At 36.4% G+C, this 17505-nt stretch overlaps 1 protein-coding gene across 1 annotated transcript in view; it reads right to left on the bottom strand.

Annotated features, from left to right (window-relative positions):
- Positions 1 to 3743: 3743 nt before the first annotated feature.
- LOC136246407 (uncharacterized) overlaps positions 3744 to 17505 on the bottom strand; it is a 110210-nt gene continuing 96448 nt past the window's right edge. The window contains exon 4 of the transcript XR_010696402.1: positions 3744 to 4000. The gene's annotated coding sequence lies outside the window, so the exon portion shown is untranslated. The remainder of the gene's footprint in view (positions 4001 to 17505) is intronic.

Here is a 17505-nt window from a genome sequence, read left to right as displayed (position 1 = left end):
ATGAAGATATTGATCCGAACATACATTGTATGTGTTTTCAATCATGGCATCATGATGTACTGGAAGGGGGTGGAGCAGAGTGGATATTCTTCAAGTGTGGAAGATGGTTGCATGAAGACTGCATTGAAGATGTTGTATCAGACAATGATGGATTTCAACATTTTTCTTCTTTTTGCATTAACAAATACACTGTGTGAACAATATTATTTGTGTGCTGTATAACTTGCCAATAACGCACATAAACAATTTGAAAATCTATTATGTTAGTATATCAGTGGAAGGTAAATTGCATGCAGAGTATTCACGTGTAAGGGAAGTAGCAGGGTGGTCAATAATACTTTTATTGAATTTGTACAGGTGGTCGATAATCACAGCTTTATAATATGGTCTTAGTCTAACATGCACTGCTTAGGCAAACAATAGTGTATACAACCTTAGATTATGGAGGAGACCAAGAATAGCCAATTATGATGGTGAAATCTGGAAGTAGATGTGAGGTTCCTGTCATAAGTTATACCATTATAAGTACGAAATTTGGTCGATAATCAATTACTTATGCTATAACAGTCGATCACCAGACATTTGACATTTGCTACCTCTGGGTCTGGACCATAACTTAGTTTGCTCAGACATAATATCCTAGCTATCAAAAGAAAAGGGATGGAGCCTAAGGAATACAGTTTATCTGATTGGTTTATGGCTTGTACTGCTAATCATAACTACCACTTGGTTGCTGGGAGATACTACATTCTTACAACCCAAGGGGGGTGGCCATGAATGTACTAGGCCTACTCCCATTCAATTAGCAATGTTACAGTAGAGCAATGAATGAGTCAAAAGTATATACCAGAATTAGTAATCATGTACAATCTAATTCTTAGTTTAAATGTCCCACTCTGTCCTACCACAACCGATCAAGCCTACATATGACAAGACATTATGACCAGTTTACTGCAAAATGTTACATGTGACCAAATTTTGGATAATCACCCTCAAGGGCGCATTTGACACATAAAATATTTAGTTCTGAAACACAGCATTGGAAGTTAAATTCCTACCCATTTAAGGGTGGAATAAACCATAGATACCTTGAATTACAAGAAAACGTTTTAGAAATATTTGAGAAGTGTTTTCTACCATTAACAGCACCATGCTAGTTTCAAAAATTCTAATTGTTTCAGGTGCAATCATAAGAGTGATTTTCCAAAATTCAGTCACATAGTTGCCTTTGTGAAGGTGCTGCAATTACGCTAGTACTTTGAAGCAATTATAAAAGTTTAACAGTAAGAAAATCTGTCATTTGCAAAATTCCCTAAAAAGAATTATTTGAGCAGTCAGAAATTCTAATAGAACAGTCAGTAATGCTACTCTATTAAAATGGTCACATATATTGATCAGTCACAAAATATGAGATGAATTACTTTAATATAGTAACTAACTAAGGAGATGAAGTCTATTTAAAGTCAAACCATCAATTCAATGTTGTGATACATCAATAAATATTTTACTATTGTTCGTTTTACAGCACTCATGTTGTATGAAGGGGATGTACATAACAATGACAGTCAACTAGCATGATATCTTTATTAGAGCAAGCTCAAAGACTTACTCAAGGAACAAGTTAGGCCAGACTTATCTTTCAGCTCAGTCACATATCAATTTCAGTCTATAAGCGCCCTTTATGAAAAATCTCTAACTGGTAAGCCACTCTACTGAAACAGAAGTTCAAAACAATGTAGTTTGCTACTGAAGCTCACGTTCTAAGGATATCTGAAGGGATGTCATCAATTAGCAAGCGTTAACTGTCACATTCTTTGCAGAATTTCTATATAGTACAGAGTAAGTTAGTCTTGTGTGGCCAGACCTCTATTTCAGTGTAGAGGAAGATACCATTTGCCAGAAACAGCAAAATGAACAGTCTAACAGATGTCCATACTCATTGAAAAGTCATCAGAAAAACAAATACTTGGATGTTTTAAAACATGACGCTATGGACAAGGGAGGGATATGATGTGATGATGTCAGTAGTTTGTAACAAGACTGATTTGATTAATGTGCATATTAAACACATGAAGCTAGATTATATAAGCAGTGTAGTTCTTATTATACTACTAGTTGTTGTTATTTGTTGCTGCCTTGTAATTGTGATTTGTCAAGTGATTTGTTAAAGACTTTAATCAACTACAACCTGTATACTCTGTATAATTGTGCAAGCTCTGCGAACACTTTATTTATTCTCATAATACAAGGCTCAAAATAAAGATTAATACCTAATGACAGTACCGTACAATAAAATGAACAAAAGCTGATAACTTGAGAAGTGAAGTCTTTCAGTGCAGTACTGTCTCCTCAAGTTTCACTAAGAACTCTTCAACAAACTTTATTTACTGACTATATCAACAGTAGTAACAGTAATATTATGGTCAGCATTTTCATTCCTCCACAATATGTTTACAGTGCTAATTGACCAGATTAGCCCAAAGGTGTGGAAAGCATGTGCATCAGTTCTATGCTACCCATTCCATCATCTGCTTAACTAACAGCACACTTCCCAACAAATTGCTGATACATTCTATCACATCTATATTCAAATCTGAAGATTGTGCAGCAGTGAACAACTATCATCCTATCTCTTTACTATGTATTGTGTCTACAGTTCTAGAAAGACTAGTGTACGACAAAACAATGCTATTTCTGATACAATGACTACTAAACATACAGTTTGGGTCCATCCATTTTAATGTACAAATTCTGCTAGTGTAGCTAACACGGTTCAGATAGCTCAAATGCAAACAAAGACAAGTATAGAAGTCTTTTACTAGTAATGTATTGTATTGGAAAACACTGTGTGATTGACTGAGAAGAATAAAACGTGCTGGGTAGCCTACTAACTGCTTGCCTCCTGAGGCTCATTAGTGCTTGATTATAATATTGTGTACCTCCGCAGATATACTGCACCTGTGCACAATTAATCTCTATATCTCTATCTATGGGTCATCTATACCTGCAGAGACAACACTGGACATTTAATCCCTACTTAATTCAGTCTATGGGTCGTCTACACCTGCAAATATAATTTAACCCGTAATTCAAAATAGGCATAAACTGAAGCAGTGATTCAATGTCCATTAAATAGTTTATCTGCAGGTGTAGGCAACCTACCTTGTTTCACTGCACCTCAGTTTTTGGCCATGATCCATAATCAAACTTAAAATTCCAGTACTTGCAATAACAAAATAACATTCATATATTCACTGACACAAAACATCGAATAAAGGGTGCTAGTGGGTTTTGAAGCCACACAAATGCTGTTCATTTACGACTGATACAGACAAATGGAGGTTATAGGAATCCAAACTACTGCTTCAAAGATTGACCTAACTTTCTACTATACAGAGACCAAAGTATAAGATTGCACCTTGTTTCATTAAGGCGCTATAATCCCTCAAAGTTAACCCATACATTTTTTCTTATTCTGAGATACTGGCTGCTTGCACAGGCATCAAATTCGCTGTGAAGATTCTTCAATAAACTTGTGGAAACTTAGCACATGGATTTGTCTTTGAGCTATAAACAAAGAGCGAGTGCTCGCAAATGAATTTTAACTTAGAGGCCTTGTAACTTTGTGCTGGATCACAACAATTATAATCCCATGTACCAAAAGTTTGCAAATTTATCACTGATGGCCAACCAAAAGTTTGGTAGAAATCCGACTATCGTGCATTCCAGAATATTACCTTTTACAATGCAGTGTAGAACCTGCGCACGCCAACAAGTTATTACAACAAATTCCAATAAACCACATATTCCAACTTTATCAAATAACAAGTTATAAATGAAGTTCTGAACAAAAGAAAAGCTGTTGTTTCTTTACACACTGGGACACCTTCCTGTTGCTTGTGGAGTTGCCAAGCCTGCTCTTCGATAGGTAACGCTTTGTAACAACACACAGTCAATGTTTTGTAATGGGTGATAAATCCAGCTGGGACATCGTCACTACCTAAAAATAGGTGTACAATTACAAATATAACTTGCCAGCTTACGCTATCACTTGAGAATACACAGGAAAAACGTGTGTTGGCTACAAACCAGCTTGTGTTCGCACGTGTCTTCAAAACTAACACTTTCAGGCTAATTCACTCTATTGTCACTCTTGGGGACCCAGATGATCATTTTCGTGATGGTTTTCAAACGAAATAGGCTGTTTCTTGGTCAATTCTTTGGTGCAAAACACAGCCGCCTAACACGGATACTTTGAGTATGTGTAATTTTGCCAATTATGATGTAACAGCCACATGTGGTTATGTGAGTGTCCCTTGAATTGCTTCAAAAACCTGCTAGCACCCTTAACTACAATATTTCACAGTGCATGATGGATTATGAAGCCTTTCAAGTGTTAGTCTACTCTACCACATGTGGCTATTATGTCATTATTGCTATTATTGTGTGTTTTGTGTCAAAGAACATTACAAATTGCTTATAAAAACATATTTACATAAGCACTTCATTTATCCTCATAATACAAGGCTCAAAGTAAAGATTAATACCTAATGACAGTACTGTACAATAAAATGAACAAAAGCTGATAACTTAAGAAGTGAAATCCTTAAGTGCAGTACTGTCTTCTCAAGTTTTACTAAGAACTCTTCACCAACCTCATTTACCGACTATATCAACAGTAGCAACAGTAATATCCTGGAAAGCATTTTCATTCTCCAAAATATGTTTACAATGCTCTTATTTCCCTTTACCCCGAGAAGGCTCAAGGACTTGACTAGATTAGTCCAAAAGTGTGGAAAGCATATGAACTAGTTCTATGCTACCCACTTCTCCATCAGCTGTCTACCCGATGCTAACCAACAGCACACTTCCCAAGGAATTGCTGATACTTTTCATCACACCCATATTCAAATCTGGAGATTGTGTAGCAATGAATAACTATCATCCTATCCCTTTATTCTAAAGTTCTAGAAAGACCATATAGTATATGTGACTGGATTTGTGAAAAGGGGTCTTCCACACACATCCAATTCTGTAAACTTTGGAGACCATAACTTAGTGAGCAAGTAACATATTAACCTGAAAAGTTCACCACTCATTCAACTATGTTGGTGCTCACGTCTGACCAACTTTCAAGGAAATAGCTCTTTCCAATCCGAAGTTATGAATCGCCAAAGTTGGCAAATTGGATGTGTGTGGAAGACCCCTTTTCGCAAATCCGGTCACATATGACAACTCAATGCCATTTCTATTGCAATCACTATTAAACATACAGTTTGGGTCCATTCATTTTATAACTTCTGCTACTGGCTAACACAGTTCAAATACAGTGGATCCTCGCTTATCTGAACTTCAGTTATCCGAGTACCTTGATTATACAAACACCAAATGTGACTATTAGAGTAGTTGAACAAAGCTCTGCATATAAATCAATGGGTTTCAGTTATCCGAACAATTTCACTTATCTGAATACTTTTGGCTAACTATAAGAACAAAGCTGTTCGAATAACTGAGGATCCACTGTAGCTCTAAATGCAATCAAAGGCTAGTCTAGAAGGCTTTTGATTCAGTCTCACATGGCAAACTATAAACTTGTGGTTACTAGGAATCAGGGGCAACGTCTTAGCTCTAGACAACAATGGGTGCACATCAACAACAGGTATTCAAGTGTGGTGTCTGTTCTTTCAGGTATTCACAAGGAAGCATTCTTGGACCACTTCTGCTTGCTGTGTTCATTAATGACTTACTATTCTGCATCATATTATCCTTGCTATTTCTATTTGCTGATGACATAAAGTAAGATTATTTCTAACCATATCAATATATAGTAGTCAAAGCACCGTGACAAGTGCAGTACGGAAAATATAGCAAGAGAATGTAGTCGAAAGACAAACATAGCACGAAGCAAAGCTGAGTGCTATATTTGGCACAAGACCAGACCCGAGTGCTATATTTATTTATAATTGATACTGTGCAGACCTTAATTAGGGAGTATAAAGCACGGGTACACACAAGAAACATACATAAGCACAAAGCGAACAACATTTTAGTCTATAGCTGGGCTAATGCAAACATAGTCTACAATCCTTTTCTTAAAGTCATCTATATTGTTTGCTTCAATTGCGGTAGCTGGGAGGCTGTTCCATATTTTATAGTGGCAGGAGAAAATGAGTGAGAATAAACATTTAAGTGAGCTGACACCTGTCTGAATATTTGAGAGTGCCCTCTTGTACATGTAGTTATTGGCATTTTCCGTAGTGTACAAACGTATGCAGTGAGTTAATTGGTTGAATATATGAATCCAGAGTAGCAATCAAGAAGAAGGTAACTGTATAAGGAACACCATGATGGCAGTGAGAAAAGTATTGCCTACATACTCATGATTAGCAGAAGGTTAATTTGTAGCCATTAATAATTATTAATGCTGAGTTATCACATGATTTATGATTCGTCAGATCCAGAACTCACTTAGTAATGGGACAGGAGGACGAGGAGAACAACTTAGGAAGGCTAGATATTGTTGTTCAGGAGTGAGGCCATCAATGCAACAAAGTTGAAGTCCTCAATGTCAGAGGCCCACTAAATCTTAGAAAGAATTAGCTAGACTTACGTACACCCATGACGGAAGTTTAGTAAACAATTTAAGATTGAGTTGTACTACGATTACTGTAGTGGAATTACAAACATTTGTGTGCATAGCCATTACTTGTTATTAATTGCTATGGTAATGTTGTTGACAGCATTGTTAGTGGTGGTCATTCCAGTGTTTCCATTGGTCGTGTTTATGGTTGTGTAACATTCACAAAAAGAATGTTATTGTCATAAAAAGAAAATAAAGTAGACTTAAGAGGAAAATATAGCACACTTTGGCACAGTATGAAATATTAAGGACACTTTCCCCTTTACAGTTAGATGATATCATACATTAAATTTCTTTACAGCTTGATCTCAATTGAATCCTAAACTGGAGCAATGCAAAGGATTATTATTTAATGAATCAGACAATGAAAAGTGTATGATATTTTTTTGATGAAAAAAAATTACCACAGTGTTTGAACCAGGGATCTCCATACTGAATACCCCAATCCTTAACCACTGAGTTGTTACAATCATGGTTGTTCACCTTACTTAAAGAGACAGTGTACCAAGCCATACAAGTGCTATTTTACATCTCGTAAATCTTAATGTAATAAATTGTTGTGTATTGCATCACGCCACAAAAATAGCAAACTTGTAACAGATAATTTCAAGAAAAGTGATGGTAATACTATAAAATTATATTGTTTTACACGTAATGTGTCTCTCCTGCAGTTTACATTGTCGTTTTTGGTAGTGAAAAGAACTGCTCCAATAAGTTTCACCCTGTGCAAATCGCAAGCAGCCACATCAGTCAGGCTCTAGCAACTTGTACAAATTTGTATTGCTGTCACGGTTGCATCACTGACAAGAACTTGTAGTAAACAAGCCTGTTCAGTTAACTAATAGTCTATGATGGGCTAGTTCTACTATTCTTGTGGCTACATTTCCAAGCACTCCATGCCATTACTTTACCTTTGAGCATTCAGGCCGTTAACAATGTTCTACTTGGTTTAAATAACCTGTGTAGAACATGTAATTCTATAACCAAATGATTCAAAATGATTGCCAGTTATTGTAGCAGGCTGTATGGAAGTGAGAATTGCTGTTCACTACAATCTCTGAGTAATTATGTAAAAATGCTGGTTGCACTCGTATAACTTCAGCAGTTTTATGGCTGGCATACTGCCCCTTTGTAAAAATTCTAGCTAAAATCTACTCAATAGCAAAAGTTTATAAAAAGTGCCATTTCTGTGCTGTCAAGTAAATACTGCATTTAGACATTGAGCTATTCACATCAAAACGTGGTCTGATGCTCTAATAATAGATTACACACACACACATGCACGCACGCACGCACGCACGCACGCACGCACGCACGCACGCACGCACGCACACACACAACACGCACACAAAAACACACAAGGGATTGGAAACATGTCATGTGATATCACAATTTTTTTTAAATCCATCCTCAAGGTAAGTCTTATTGCAGAAAATTCCATTTTGTATTAAATAAGCCTGTCAGGTAATACAAGTGCCTTATATCAAGCAATTCTGTTGAGTTTTTGAAAGAACTTTCTATGAAGTGGAATTTTAGGCTAGCGGACAATTCTAACCAACATACTTGTGGTACTGATTACTCGTAGTACCTAAACAAACCCTGTGGATTTATAAGTTGTTAGATGTATATTATGTACCCAAATAAATGCGAAATGCTTCTTCGCGTAGTGGGCTATGAGTTATGGCCTAAGGCGGCATCCAGTGTCGAACATCAAAGATTTTGTGGTACTGATTACTCAGCCACGGAGACTACTACAAGGCTGTAATTCATGTAATACAGTGGTTATGATCCACCATTCACCCAAGTCAAAGAAGCGTTTCTCCTATACCATCTGTTGGAGAGTTACAACAGCTTTAACACCTAGCTGTAGGTGAGTATCAGCTGCGAGTTTCCAATCCTCTGTGTGTGTGTGTGTGTGTGTGTGTGTGTGTGTCTATAATCTATGTTCTAATGTAGCATTTGTCATACTGTAAGTAAACATGTACAGTGTGCTCATCTTGCGACAAAAATTAATATTATTTATCATCACTATGCCCAGTTCAAAGTTTTTATAGCTCATAATCATTGATGGGTTAAACACTTCACTAGACAGATTCTCCTGTTCACAATACAATGAGACAAGTTCCAACTCCTCAGACCATTTCACTCACAAGTCATGATCAATTAAACACCAATTGTATATAATTTTAATCACTTCACAAATTTATTGCTTCACTATTACTGCTCTACCATAACTCTAAGATTACTCAACAGATAAGGCTAAACTTTTAACAATACAAGGTCTTTGATTTTTCCTCTAGACGACAACTACGTATAGTATGTTCATGTTGAGCTGAATCCTCAAAAATGTTTAATAACTCATGGATACAATTACACATGATCTTGAAATATGGCTCATTTGTAGTACTGCTTGACCCGCTAAAAATATTTCAAAATCTTTTTGTTCAAATGTTTGGCATAATATTTACAGGCAATCAAAATTTTCACAATACATTTCCTATGGGGAAGCCATATAAGTACAGTGCCCATTACAGCTCTTTCCCGAACTTTTAATGGAGCCTAACCATACATGTCTGTTGTTGATACCTTTGCTGTTACCAATAATCATCTGGTTGGCTGAAATGTTAACTCTGTTGGGAAATAACTCACTTTTAATTTTTAGCTGTTTTTCAGGATTCAGCTCAATGTGAACATACTATATATAGGCATGCATACACACAATTATGCTGGAATAATAATTAGTATATAGCAAAATAGAATCTATGGCAACCTTAAAGGTTGATTCCTAGTGTATTCAGAACATGACCTGTAGTAGTGCCCTGACCCTGCTTAAGTGTCACAACATTTCATAGAACCCTGTATCTAACTTATTGTTTTCCTATAACATTTGTGACCTGGTCTGCAAAAAGGGGTCTTATAGCCTTTTCAAATGCATGGTCTTTGTAACCTGTAACTTGACTTGTGAATGTGTTATCACCTGAACTTTGGTCATCTTATACCCTAACATAGCACTATAGCTTTGTGTAATATGAAGGTGATAGGTTGATAGCATGAGGAGTTATGATTAGTCAAACCTGACAATTTGGAAAGGCTATAAGATCTCTTTTCGTAAACCGGGTCACATTGCTATCTTTGTAAACAAGGCCTTGACAATAGTTAAAATGATCCTACATATACATACTGACTGCCTGTGTCAACAACCCTTGTGATATTTGTCTCCCCTAGTTGATGGGTGTCATACAGTTTCTCAATTTAGTAGAGTACAAAATCATCACATATGTGACCGGATCTGCAAAAACCTGACACAATAGCGCAAGCTTAAATTTACAGTATAAAGCATTGAATACAATGGGTGAAATACTTGCGTATTGTTGAAAAAATCTGTAAATTTTTTGAATGCCTCTTTCTTAGTGAAGGTAGGGACTAACAATAAAACCCTAGATATTATCTTATTCGCCTGCTCAAGAGTTGTTGGAAAATCTTTGTTTCGTTGCAGTAGACCTAAGGATATGGAAGTTATGAGCATTTGTTTACATCACAATGAAGCGATCGTATGCGATCGATTTTTCTTCATGAATTCCGCCTTTGTATGCAGTGAAGAAGGGTGAGTAAAGGAAGACTTACCCAGTAATTAATTCCCCTGTTCATGGTGAACATAATGGTGAAAATTGTAGCTCCACACCCCGATTCGTTGGTAAGTTACAACTGTTTTTGTAAACACCTGTAATTTATTTTCCCTATACTTGCTGTACATATCGATTTTTCTGTTGCTGCTACTTTGTAGGGCTGTGACTCCTAAAGCTATTGGCACATGAAGCTGAAACTTTGCCAGTAGGCACACTTGGCTAGGTAGATTATAAATATTTAATAAACAGGAATTTGAAAAATGCGCAATTATGTCAGGTTTTTCCAGATCCGGTCACATATGTAGTATGCTAGTATTGTAAATTAGGGATCATGAAGGTTTGGGTCTTTCTGGCCAAAAAAATCACCTTAAAACCAGCTTCACAATACCACCCTGGTGCCTTGGCAGTATTGGTTAGGTATAGTCAAGCCCAAAAATGCTTTCAGTATGCCCTCAAATGCTTCCAATAGATTGCAACAAAATAAAAATAAATTAAAAATCTATGGAATGGTCTACTGACTACCTGCCTAAAACCTTTAGGCATGCGTAACTTGAGAACTGCTATAACTGTTCGACGTCGCTTCATCCCGAGACGTTCCTTTGGAATACCGTACAAGGGTGGATTTAGGGGGTGCTTGGGTGCCCCCATCCAAAATTTTACTATGTGCAAGCTAGGAAGCTTCTAGAAGTTGCAGTACAGATGCAATTGCATCTTATACGTATGCATGGCCAATGAATACGTAGATGGAAAGAGAAAGGTGAATGGCTAATCTTTTCTTAAAATTACTGAGAGAGGTTCAAATTATACTTTTGGTATAAGCAGTGTTGGGAGTAACACGCTACTTATGTAACGCGTTACGTAATATTATTACTTTTGTGGTAACAAAGTAATATAACGAAATACGCTATAAAAACAGGTAATATAATGCAAGCTACTTTACTTACAAATGTAACGCGTTACCTAAGTAATATAGTTACTGTAACGAATCTAATATTACGTAATATTATTACTACAAGTAACGAAATTACTAATCTCGTTAGTTATCCTCTGAGTAATGCCTAGCCACAGTGAAGTAACGAAGCCTACTGAATGAAGCTTATTCACCAGCTTCTTACTTATAACCAAAATTTGCATATTGTCCAACAGCGCAATCATGTCACGTGATAAGGTGGTAGTTTCACACGTGACAGCTTAAGGCTGTGGACACAAAGTAATATAATATGTAATATTATTACAGTTACTTTATTTTATGGGTAATATGTAACTGTAACTAAATAGTTCAGTTGCAAGTAATATGTAATATGTAACTAGTTACTTTTACAAAGTAACTTGCCCAACACTGGGTATAAGACTTAACCTAAAAGCAGCTAAAAATTGAAATACTCTAATAGTACAGTCAACTACTCTAATAGAACATCCATCATGAAATTTTAAAAAGTTACCGGTGTGCCATACACTGGCAACTTCCTGAAAACACTGTCTTCTTGACCTGTGCACTGCTTAGAACTGAGCCTACCTAATATGCTCAAAATTTTACCTATTACTCTTTGCAGAATTTCCCAAATATTTCTCCTATTATTCTTTTTTTATTCTTGTATCTAGCCTATTATTCCAATGTCCATTTAGTTTCTGTAGCTATAGTCGCTTAGTTCTCAAGATGCTGTAGTTTTGCCAGAGTTAATTAATTAATAGCTAGCCATAAATGAGCATTCCTGCACCTTACACGCATAGGCGGATCTGAGGGGGGGCCAAGGGGTGCTGTGCCCCCCCTGGCCCTTCTCTTGCCCCCCTTGGACCTACAGTACTATATTGATACCAGAAACTAGAATCATGCATTTACATTGTATTCAGAAGTATATAGAAAGCCAATGGGCAAATCGAAGACAACAGTTTAAATGTACACTATGACTCTAAACTGCACACCTGTCCACTGTAAAGAAAGTGAGGCAATAAATTTTGAATTTTAGTGCAAAGATCGAGATACTCTAATAGAGCAGTCACTACTCTAATAGAACAGTCGCAATTGTAATACATCAATTTACAATTTTCACAAATCATAACAAAACTAGCTACTCCTTATTTTGATTTAGTATACACTTTACCACCAAATAGGTTTATCTCAGATAGGCTAACCAATCTTTGCATGCATTGCAAAGCATACACTTTGTTAGTTAAGTGCTATCAAAAATTCTCTCAAATTCAACCCTAGAAGGTCTAATTTTAAAAAGTTTTCTCCAACTACAGTGTAAAAACTATACGTCCATCATTCATCCATCTACATGCTGAATAAAGTTATGCAAATGAATATAATTTGTGTACTAGAATTTTATTTTTATCCTCTTAGTGGAATAAACACTGTTGTGCGCTAAAACTTCTTGCCCCCCTTTGGCCCCCCCTGACAGTGTCTCCTAGATCCGCCTATGCTTACATGTAATGATTATAGTCACTACAACAAACTTAAAATGGCTATCAGGAGTAATAATTAAAAAGTTTGTAGCTATAACTACATGCTAAGTTTAGTACATAACAATATCAATATGTTTGTCGAAAGACTTAAAGAAGATACACTGGTTGGGGGTGCGGTAATTATGCCGGATCAGAAATCATTATTCTAGCACTATGCTAGCATTTAGAAATAATTATTTTAACTATTTCATGAATAAACGATCGAGATACTCTAATAGAACATTCACCTATATATACTCCAATAAAGTAATCAATCCTATTTTTGCATACTACTCTATTAGAACAATGAAATATCTTGTTTATGTGCAATAATTAACCATAGAATATTAAATAGACAGTCAATTCTATTTCAATTTATTGGAATAATTTTGAGAATAGTGTATTTGGAGCATAATGCAAGCTTTTCCCAGGAAATTCTAAATAGAATAATGCAAAGAATCATGAGCATAATTACCTCAGCCCTAACACTACTATAAGATGTACAAGTTTCTGATAATCATGCAGTTAAATTCCTGATGCTGTCTGCAGATTGTTAACATGAAACGGTCTGACTGCTCTATTGGTGTATTTGAGCATTTTATTAGATTATAATTATAGATCTTTTAGAGGTTTTTCTCAGCCTCTTTCAGCCAGCACTTGTATAATAATGCCAGCTATCTATCGTTCTTAGCGGCTTAGTTCTTTCTTCTAGCTAATCAAGAAGAGGCACGCCCCTTAATTCCACTGATCATTCCCGTGGACGTCTAATAATTCCAAAATTATGCCTGTAACTATCCTATTATTCCGGGATTATTCTCACGAAATTGATAATTTATTATTCTCAAAGTTATGCCGGCATATTAGGTGCAGGCCTAGCACTGCTATTTTACCATTGCTCCAAATGTCCTGCCATATACTAATCACTTTCTGAAAACAGCTTCTGTCAAATTGTTTAAGTTAAGGCCAATGAAACTTGATTAGCAGTTTCGCGTCATCGCCCGCATGCTTTTGATCAACCCACATGGAATTTCATTATTGGTATTTCAGATCGAAATACTCTAATAGAGCAGTCACTTTTACTCTAATAGAGCAATCAGCTATATTCTAATGGAAAAATCACCTGTTATAGATTATTATAGAACTTTGCGTGGGCGAGATCAAAGGGAAAAGTGTACTTTAAATTTCATAACATACACTCTCAGCCGGCCAACCGCAAAGAGTGCTTTATTGCACCGCAAAGAGTGCTTTATTCAACGAATAAAGCACTCCTTGCGGTGCATGTGGGCAATACAGCACAGTTGCCCACGTGCCTTAGTGTAGGCTAATAGCCTACGGGGCTCGCGCCAGTACAACTAATCACCCAAGCCAGTGAAGGCTGATAGCCTCACCGCGCTGAGTGATCAATCACCCCAGCCAATACGAGTTCCACCACTGGATTGCTTTTATAGACATACCTAAATGCTTCGATGATGGGTGGGAGAAGGTAACGTTGCTGTTACGTTTGTTAATGTAAACGGACAAGTCCTGGAGATATCACAGAAATACTTCACCATGTGACTCACAATAGAATCGATTGTGGGTTGCGAGCAAAAAATCTGCCAAAAAACGCAATAAACGTCTACTATGCCAAACTATGGTGAAATACGCGTGAGTTACTTTGTTAAACTAGTTTGTGTGCGTTCAGGCTGCTAATAGTTCGTGCAACGCTTGTTAATTACGAGTCCTAGTGTATGGTGAAGCTACACGACTAGAAAGTTCCATAAATCATTTAAAGCATAGCCTTGCTCGTGCTATATGAAAAACAAAGTACGAGGCGCGCGGCCGAGATGCTAATAAAGCACGAGGCGAAGCGAGATGCTAATAAAACACGAGGCGAAGCTGAGTGCTTTATTAGCATCTCGGCCGCGCGCCTCGTACTTTATTTTTCATATAGCACGAGCAAGGCTATGCTTTAACATATACGTAAGGTATTTATGCAAGAGTAATCAATGTAGGTCTCGCTGTTTTTGGCAGAAATCTTCATGTTTGGGATGTGTGTTGTGCTTTTGGAAAATAATGAATGATGATTAATAACCGCCCGCCCGCATCAAATTTTCAAAATTCTGAATGAGAAACTGGCAATCAAGTTTCATTGGCCTAATTAATAATTATCCCATTGCCGACCAAATTCTCCGGGACCACTAGCCCAATTGTCGAATCACATTATAAGAACTTTCCAGTAAACAGAACTACTTAGTAACCATATGTAAATTTAAATACTTGCTATAAACTAAGGAAGTCGACTGTGTTGTTTTTGTTTACATAACAGTAACCGCAACAAAGTTATCAAACAATAAAGTCTAAAGTTTGGTAAAAACCAGCCCGAACAAACAACCGAATCCCAACTAGCTATTTACTAAGGTGTGTCACACCCTAAAGAACTAGTTTACTTACAGTGCGATACATTCCACAGCTGGTTTCTTGGTGATTTGTTCCATTTCTGCTCTTGCACATGTGTACCTGCACTCGTGTCCACCACGCCACATCTGAGATAAAGCAGTCAACTGTCGACTTTACCTGTCTCCATTGATGTATAACACTTTCCTTGCAATCAGCTACTAGTTTTCAATTCGAAGAATGATTTAATTTGCCTATTATAAAAGGTAACACGTTATGTTATTACATAACAAACGTGCACTAGTCGCTCCTGTTATCTCCGAAACGGGACCTCTATGGGCGAGTCTGTTTCCGTACTAGCACATCTTGCTATGAAACGCATTTTACAAGTTATAGTGAGGCTAAAGTTTATTCCATGAGTGAGTTATAATGCCATGCCACTATATGGCAGCAGTGGCCGTTAATGGGTTAATATCATGTATTTTCAGTTGTTGCTACAAACTTGATGCTTGGGTTGACATGCTTAAGTAAAACAGTGAACGTCTTAGCATGTATAAAGTTAACAAGGGTTTTGCATCTGAGAAATGTTTGTTTTCGCTTTATCAGTACCAAAGTTTCATGCTAAATTTATCTGCTGAATCTCCCTATATTTTAGCATCAATTGAAGCTAATAAAATTTAACAGTTTACACTCCTAAACCTCTTGAAGCTCAACCTTGTAAGCTCAAATGATACTGCAGCATTTATGCTGTTCAGTGTGCCTAGGTTATAAGAGGGTTCGTTGTGGCCAAAAATTACTTGTATATGTGATTTTGGACTTTGGTGCTGTAAAATTCTACGTTTGTGTACTCTACACACACAGGTGAGTCTATATTTATCCGCTCAAGCCCTATCTTCATTGTTACTGTTTGGACGTTACAGTTTGAACCAGCACACTAGCTATACCTTAAGCTGAGCAATGCATTAGCAATCCTGTATATTGATGAACTTAGCATATACAAATTTAGTAATTTGTGAATTGATGTAGTCAATTAGCAACAGACCAAAATGCTAAAATTGCTAAAACTAATGTACTGCTAAATTAAGGTAACTCAAATACAAAATTAATGGCAAGTATTGATCATGTGTAGCTGATGTTCATATCTTTCCCTTTCCTCTTCTTTAAGATGTAAATAATAATTTTTTAGTTACTGGCTGTACCCTGTAGCCCACTACTTAATGCAATAAATCTTTTTTTTTAATGATGCTAAAATTTATTATGCTCTACAGCACTTATACAATACACTCCATACAGCGAAAACAGCAAAAATCAGACTAGTTTGTATATTGTTTTGAACAAACCAATTCATTGACATGCAATAAGTAGTAAGCAGTGAAACAAGACTCATATTGATTAAAATTATATATTACTTTGTTTGTCTGTTTATGAAGAGTAAGAACATCTTAGAACCATTTCTGTACTGTCAAGTAAATACTGCATTTAGACATTGAGCTATATATTTACATCAAAACCTGGTCTGATGGTCTAATGTAGCATTTGTCAACAGTAAACATGTATGCTATATGCTATGCTCATCTTGCAACAAAATTATATTATTTATCATCACTAGTTCAAAGCTTTTATATACACTCACAGTGTGGCATGCCGACTTCTTGGGCTGCACGACACACTACCATGCATTTTGATTAAAGTGATATTGAAGTCAAAACTTTTTCCCAATACTTTTATGGTTACCTCAGTCAAATTGTGATCATTATTTGTTAGCTTTTTCAGCATACTACGCAGACAAAGTGGAAACTATCCACTTATGTGTTGCATCTACAGTAGGTAAATATGTACATGGCTTCCAAAGAATGTGCAATAAAGGAAATAGTGCATGAACGTTGTGTTTACAGTTCTTGTGAACGTATGATGAGTAGGCCTTATTGTACAGTGGCTACCCTTTAAAGAGTGCACACAATTTCACTTATGTTAAAACTTGCATCAAATCTTCCAAATTCCACACAGGTATTGCCTGTTTTGTGTAAAATTTACACGGTCTTGTAAACAAGGCACCATAACTTTAGCTTATGGAAATATGGTTTAGTTTTTCAGAATTCTCAATAACAGGCAAGTACAGTGATGTATCAGGCTTTGTTCTGAGACAAACAGAAAGTGCAGGAAAGAGCCTTGTTGAATGCATCATCAAGTACATAAATATACAGTAGAATTAGGGTTTTTCACATATTTCTCTGTAAAATTGCCAGCTAAAGATTTCGTATGGGTAGATTCCTAATCAGTATGCCTTAACATATAAAAATTAAATGATACCAAGTTTGTTAATAGTAACAGGTTGTAGTTTTGGGATTCCCCACCTGCGTAATTAAAACTATTGGACTATTGTATGGAGTATGTGCCTTAATCAAGAGTTAATAAATT

The sequence above is a fragment of the Dysidea avara genome, chromosome 2, assembly GCF_963678975.1.
Source record: "Dysidea avara chromosome 2, odDysAvar1.4, whole genome shotgun sequence".
Taxonomy (NCBI): Eukaryota; Metazoa; Porifera; class Demospongiae; order Dictyoceratida; family Dysideidae; genus Dysidea; species Dysidea avara.
The sequence above is the reverse complement of the archived record's forward strand: the minus strand, read 5'-3'. Positions and strand labels throughout refer to the sequence as shown.